Genomic DNA, 7,931 nt, shown 5'->3' with positions numbered 1-7,931 from the left:
TTTTCTTTGCTCCCTCCTCAAACCTTTTGAAAAATCTTTTGATACTTGATACGAAACTGGAAAAACTTTAATTGCCTAAGAAAAAAATTTCCTGTCTCCAACAATTTCGAATTTTCCTATTTTTTTGGCTAAGTTGATTGTATGTCAAAATTTTATCAGATAATCTTCACTTTTTTTTGCTCCCTCCTCAAACCTTTTGGAAAATCTTTTGATACTTGATATGATACTGGAAAAACTTTAGTTGTCTAAGAAAAAAATTTCCTGTCTCCAAAAATTTCGAATTTTCCTATTTTGTTTGGCTAAGGTGATTGAAAGTCAACATTTTTTCAGAAAATCTTTGCTTTTCTTTGCTCCCTCCTTAAACCTTTTGAAAAACCATTTAATACTTGATACAAAAGTGGAAAAACTTTAGTTGATGAAGAAATAAATTTCGTGTCGTAAAAAAATGTTGGCTCGCTCAAGGCTACCTCAAGGCTCGTTCAAGACTCGAGACTTAATTGAAGCTAAAAATTCACCTAAAGCTCAAAGGTTCGCTGAAGGTTCGAGACTTGATTGAATATAAAAATTTATCTAATACTCTTAAAGCTCGAGACGTGGTCAAAGTTGCAGCTTTAAGTAAGTCTCGTACCTTGAGTTAGCTTTTAGCTTTAGTGCAATTTTTAGCTTTAACAAAATATCCAGCTTTGAGCTTTAGTATTATTTTTAGCTTTAACCAAGTCTCGAGCCTTAAACGATCCTTAACCTTTCGGATTTTTTTTAGCTTCAACCAAACCTCGAGCCTTGAGTAAAAGCGATCCAGGAGCGAGCCAACTATTTTTTACGCTGTATAGGGCTTTAATTGTGACATTAAGCTCCTATTCTTGAAAGGGGTCATTTCTATTCTTAAGTGTTGATAAGCATAGCTATAAAAAATTCATTTTTATTATTATTTCGAGTAATAATAAAATTAATTTCATTTGATAATAAAATTTTATTGTTAAAAAGAAGATAATAGTGTCGAAATATTGTTAATGGCGGTTGGTGGATTTAATATGCTTTTTGACGATGATGAAGAGGATGCCGTGGAGAGATATTTCGCAAATATTGATGATAGAGAGGAGCATCCGAAAAACGAAAATTATTTTGAAGAAACTGTACCAAGTTTTTCATTATCAGGTATAACTAAATTATTTTTTTAATCAACATTACAAAGAAGACATTAATTTTAATACTTCTTTTTAATTAATTTGATAACATTTGTAAATCATTTATAATTTGTTCTCAGAAAGTAGTCATTTTCGTACCAACTGAACAAAATATATGATTATAGCAAGTGGGTATAAAGAAAATCGAGAAGACCTTATCTGTGAATAAATTTTATGAGAAAAATTATAGCAATTTATTATTAAAAGAGTTATTAAGACGGTTTTCGTTCTTTTTAAAAACTGATAAAATATATTTTCATATTTACAAATGGAGACGCATGAATTCTTCCCAAATTATCATTTGGGATTCAATAGACATTTGGTTGAATGGACATTTGAACTGTTCGCTCGAATAACGGCTTAAGTGTTTTTGAGGCATTTTGAAAAAGCTTAAAATTAACACTAATTTATAAATTATAAGTAATTTAAAGCATTACTATTTAATTTAATAGGTTTTGCTTTAAACAATTCCAATCAAACATTATAATTTAGATGTTAATTAACAGGATGGTAAGCGTCTTTAGAAAAACGGCTTAAATCAACTTAAACCGTTAGTCGAGCGAACGGTTCATTTGATAAATAAGCTTTTAAACATTGCAGCAAAATTTAAAACCTTGCTGCAATGTTATAAATGTTGCTGTAATGTTTGAAACCTTTTCTGTCAAATGTTTATTTCATATATTGTCTATTCGAGAAATAGCCGTTCTACTAAATGTCAATTCGAGCAAATGTCTTTTGGGAGGAATTCATTCTCCTCAACCGGTGCTAAATAACCGGTCTCTAAATCAGTTAAATTCCACTGAAGATCAGTTAGAAATAACTGAAATTTCAATTATTTTTTACTGGTTTTCAGTGAAATTCCACTAATTCAAATCACGAGAAGAGAGTCACTGATTCCTGGTCAAATTTTATTGATTTTCAGTGGAATTTCACTAGGCGAAAAATTCGAACAATTCGTTTAGAATTATGTTGCACGCTGTATCCAAATTCCATTATACATGAATTAAGCATTTTATATTTTAGAAATGTTGTGTTTAAATTTGATACTTCTTTTCTGCCCTATAAGTGGAAGAAGTTTTTTTTACTTTAACTACCAGGAAGAAAGAGATATATAGGTTTGAATCGATTTTCTTTATACCTAAAAATAAGGTTTAGGTTATTTTTAACTTTACAATTCTTGTAACTTTGCGTTTTTTTTACAACAAAAGGAACGTAATATCTTTTACAATGTTAATTTTTAAAAAAATTCACTTCTGTTGTAGCGAAAGGTTTCTGAAATTATCATCGATGCTCAGCATCGAAAACTATTTGTTCTTATTTTTAGTGATAAAATTTTAACTAATTTCACTTCTTTCATTCAATTAGGAAGTAAAAATAGTATATTAAGACCTCCACTCGTGTCACAAAAATCATCGTAAACAAATTGGGATGCCTTTATTCCCATGTTACTTACGATATTTTTTATTCCTAATGCACAAAAGTGACGATTTCAGATAGTAAACGGCAGGGAATATAAAAGTCAATCACTTGTTCGTCTTATATGAAAATAGCGGCCGTTTTCTCCCATGGGCAAAAATAACGCATGGGATAAGCTGCTATGTTTGCACATGGGAGAAAATGGACGGCATTTTCATATGGTCGAACAAATGAGTAACTTTACGCCCTATCGTCAGCTATCTAAAAGCGCCATTTTTGTGTGTGTGGGATAAAAAACTATTTAAGAGTATTTTTTAACATTAAACCTTTGAAAAAATTGAGTGATTTTTTCGCTATCGTATACAAAATATTTTTTGATGTTGAGTATCGATGGCAACTTTAGGTACCTCAGTTATAAGATAGAAGTACCGTTTGTGGCCATTTTTATAAAATTTTTATTTAATTATTTACTAGAATTAATATTTCTTATTATAATAATATAGTACTACAAGATTTTAAGTATTTCCATAAGTAAAGTACTTAAATAAACTACATAATACAAATAGTTACGAGAAGTATTAACTAGTGACCAAAACTGGTGTCAAAGTGGCCAGAACTGGTGCTTCTACCCTTACTGATTTCAAAAATATGTTTTAAATTACAATTTATGGTAATTTATATAGCTATATAGGTGTTAGGTGTATGTAATTTAATGTTATAAAATTCCTAGATTTTCAATCCCATTTTCGATTAACGCGAACGACGTTTGAGGAATTAAGCCTAATTCTAGGCCCAGAATTAAATACTCCTCAATCTTTTGTGCCGGTAACAAAAAAAATGGCGATTGCCTTATGGACTTTTGGCAACCAAGAAGTATATCGGTACGTATTCTAAAGAAAAATACATTTAACATAAAGTGATAAACATGAAGCAAAAAGGGTACAAATGCACAAAAGTGGCGATTCCAGATAGAAGGTGTCAGGGAATCATTCAGATGTTCAACTTTTATAAAAAATAGCCAGGCTGCCCACCATATCTTCGTTACAAAAAATCCCTGACTTTCCCTGACCGAGCGAACATTTTTCCCTCACTTTTTAAAACTATCGTATGGCAATTAGTTAATAAAATAAGATTAAAAATGGTTCAGTAAATACAATAAAGTATAATACTCTACATGAAGTTTACTATTTTCGCCTTTCGAGAAAATTTTCAAAAATTATAATTTAAAAACTTTAAATTTCATAATCTATTCAAACTGTAGCGTTTTATGCAGAAAACGCATAAGTCAATTTTTAAAAAATTACTTTTCCACTGGAAATTTATCTTTAAATGAAGCTTTGCAATCTGGTAAAATATTATATAAGTGACTAAACTATAAAGTATAAACCCTTAAAAAAATAATTAATATATCATTTCGTGCATAAACAGCACAAGTCGATGGTAAGTTTTATATTAACTTGTGATATTCTTGACGTATTTTAATAATTTATATTAAATAGTTTATATTATAAATAAAAAAGACTGAAGGGAATCAAAAAGTGATAGTTAGACTGAATTATTTTAAAATTAGAAAATATTACCGCACTTTAAGACTGGTATGCGATATTTCATATTCTCAGTACCTTTCACAGCACACTTCCTCTTTATATTAAAACAATTTTTGTGTTGTTTTATACTTTTATTTTATTGTTATTAAATTTGAAAGCAGCATATGTCGGGAATTTTTGACGCAAAGTGAGGAAACTTCTCATTGCGCGACTAACCGCGTATAATTGATTTCATTTGTCAATAATTTTATATTTAAATAATAATTTTAAAAAATGGAAGTAAATTTTACTGCCAATAGGTTGTTTAGAAATTCTAATGAACATTCCAAAACAATTTTGTTGCGTTTCATAACAATTTTGCACTAATTTATGTATGTGAGAAGTTTGCTCATTTGCGACGGATCGCGATACAAAAAAAGATGCGACGCATGGAAGGTTAATCCTTTTTTATGTTAATTTAATCTGCAACGCTTTTTAAGGGGACATTCCAGTTAAAAATGGCAAAAAAATCGATTTTATTTGTTTTTTGGATTTCTTATAGTGTCAAGAATACTCTCCTAAAATATTATTGCAAAATTCGAAGTAAAACAAAAGTTATACATCCATATTCTTCGCCATTTGTATGCGGATAAGCAATCAAATGATTTAAATGTTTTCTCATTAGCATTTAAAAAAAAAAAAAAAAAATGTATTTGGTGTTGCTGATCACAAATTAGATATCAAATTTTCAAAATTCAAAATGACGGATCCAATATGACGGAAAAGAAAATTTTTTTATTTCAATTTTTTTTTCGTCCACCATATTGCATCCGCCATTTTTAATTTTGAAAAAATGATGTCATTCGTAATCAGCAACCCCCAAAACCCCCCGTAACGATTTTCAAGCAAATCCAATGATTTTGAAAAAAAATGTCCGCCATATTGGATCCGCCATTTTGAATTTTTAAAATCTAATTCCATATTCGTAATTAGCGACCTCAAAAACCCCGGAGTAACGATTTTCAAGCAAATCCGATGTTTTTTTAACAAAAATTTCTAAACTTATGAACAAAAACTTTAAATGCGTTTTTCTCAAAATGTCTTTTTTTGATCTGGTAAGAGTGATATCTCGAGTTCTACTGAAGCGATTTTAAAAAATCAAACGTCTTTTCATTCAGCGTCATCATGCCTATAAGTGGAACCTCAAAAACTGGAAAATATCCAATTCCCCTTTTTTTATAAGAGAAATTCTGAATAAAAACACTTTTTTTTGTATATTTTGTGGAAAAAGTACTCTAAAAAAAAGGGGGGGAAGAAAATTTCACTTTTTTGAGGTTCCACCCCTAAAGAAAGATCTAACGAAGAGAATGTCACTTCGTTTTTGGTTTTGTCTATTTTAGAAAGTTTGTAATCGATCTTACCACCGAAAATGGGCATTTTCTAAAACGGCGTATATCGCCGCAATTTTGAAATAAAAATGAAAAAAAAATTTTTTTTACAAATTCTTACATAAATTATTTATTACATGTAAAAGATATTTTTTAAATGTCATAGTTATTTTAATAAAATATATTAAAAAAGCCTTCTTCTTGCCTGTTTCGAACTGAAATGTCCCCTTAATACTTAATAATTTACTGCGAACATAATTCACTTAACCTTCAGTTTTATTCTCACTTCACTTAATTTTAATTTCACTTTCACTTAAAAAGAAATGAAAGTGAAGTGAGAGTGAAAGTGAAGTGATAGTGGAAGTGAAGCAAAATTGAAGTAAGAATGTAATGAATGTGAGAATGAAGTAAGAGTGAAGTTAATTGAATATAAAGCGATAGTGAAGTGAGAGTGAAATAAAGTGCAAGTAGAAGCGAAATGAAAGTAAAGTAAAGTGCAAGTGACAGTTGAATTAAGAGTGAAGTAAAAGTGAGAGTGAAGTGAATTGAATGTAAAGCGGTAGTGAAGTGAGAGTGAAAGTAAATTGTAAGTGAAGTACGAGTGAAGTAATAGTGGAGTGAAAGTGAAGTGATGGTGGAAGGAAGTAGAAGTAGAAGCCAAATGTAAGTGAAGTGATAGTGTAAGTGAAGTTATAGTGAAGTAAAGTGATAGTGGAGCGGTATTTTAAATGAACTGAAAGTAAAGTAAAGTAAAGTAAAAGTGAAGTACAAGTGGAAATAAAGTGAAATTATTGGAGGCGAAGTTTAAATGAAGTAAAAGTGAAGAGATAGTGGAAGGAAGCGAAGTATAAGTGATGTTAAAGTGAAGTGCTGAATTGTATTTAAAAGATTTTCTAATGTTTCTATTAAAGTTTTGGAGAATTTTCACATGCATTGCAAATTTCATTTTTATAGCTCAATAGCTGATCGATTTGGAGTTTCGAAATCTACTGCTTGGCAATGCATGCTTGATGTTGCAACTTCTTTATGTGCTCGTGCACAAAATTTTATAAAATGGCCCACGGGAGAAGCGATTGCCAGAAACGAAGAAGAATTTCGAGAATTTGGAAGGCATCCTGGAATAATTGGAGTCGTCGATGGATGTCATGTACAAATCAGTGCACCGCACGAATATCCTGAAAGTTATTTTAATCGTAAAGGGTATTATTCGATAAATACTATGGCAATTTGCGACGCGCGCATGAATTTTATTTACATTTACGCTGCATGTTGTGGAAGTGTTCATGACGCCAGGGTTTGGGAAGTAAGCGATATTAATGAACAAATAAATGATAATTATGAAACTTACTTCCCAAATGAAACCCATATCTTGGGAGACTCTGCTTACGGCTTAAATACTTGTTTACTTACACCTTACCGCGATAATGGACATTTATTAGAAAGCCAAAGGTATTATAATAGAATTCACGCAAATTGTCGTCAGATTATCGAAAGAGCATTTGCTTTGTTAATTGGGCGTTTCCGACGATTAAAATATTTGTATATACAAAATGTAGAATATGCAGCCCTTATTATTTTAGCTTGTTGCTGCTTACATAATATATGTATCAGTTTAGATGATTTAATGGACATCGAAGACATATATCTTCCGCAACCAAATGATCATGAAATCTTTAACGATAATGAAAATCTCCTAAATGCTCATGCTAAGCGCGATATAATTGCAAATGTTTTGTTTGAAAATCGCAGAAGGGAATAATTATTAATCTTTTAACATTCATTTTAACTACAAAAAGTTAATCCTAATATTTAAAACAATTTAAGTTTATTTAATGACGAGTATTCTTTTAACGAAATTTTAAAGAAAATCTTAATAATCGTGATCCGGTAATCTGATCGCAGTTTGAAGTTAGTTGTACCTTGCTCTTTTTGTTTTCTACCTTTTTAATATTTATTTTTTAAAATATTATTAATATTAAAATTAATGTATTGAAAATCACAGAATTGTTGCAAAGAAATTTATCAAAGTATTAGATAATAAAAGAATTTTATTACTTAGGAAAATAATTGAATCCTCTCAAATAATTATGTTTAAAATGTTTAAAAATAATTTGCATTCTCGCAAGAAATTTTATTAAAATTGTTAAAAATTCTGATTTTTGATAAAATAAATTATAAATTCTTCTTGAAAAATTTCTTTGATTTCTTCTTTTTAATAATGGAGTTTCTTTAATAACTTTCAGTAAGAATGTTGAAAATAATTGAATTTTATAAATATTTATTCATAAAATTCAACTTGCAAATTTTTAAATAATCGTTTCTGTTAATAATTGCATTCTTTTGAGAATAACGAATTAAGAAAAATATAATAAATACAAGTAAATTCTTTCGAAAAATATTATTAAAAAATAATTGAA

This window comes from Leptopilina heterotoma, unplaced genomic scaffold (genome assembly GCF_015476425.1).
Source record: "Leptopilina heterotoma isolate Lh14 unplaced genomic scaffold, ASM1547642v1 Lhet_17, whole genome shotgun sequence".
Classification (NCBI taxonomy): domain Eukaryota; kingdom Metazoa; phylum Arthropoda; class Insecta; order Hymenoptera; family Figitidae; genus Leptopilina; species Leptopilina heterotoma.
The sequence above is the reverse complement of the archived record's forward strand: the minus strand, read 5'-3'. Positions refer to the sequence as shown.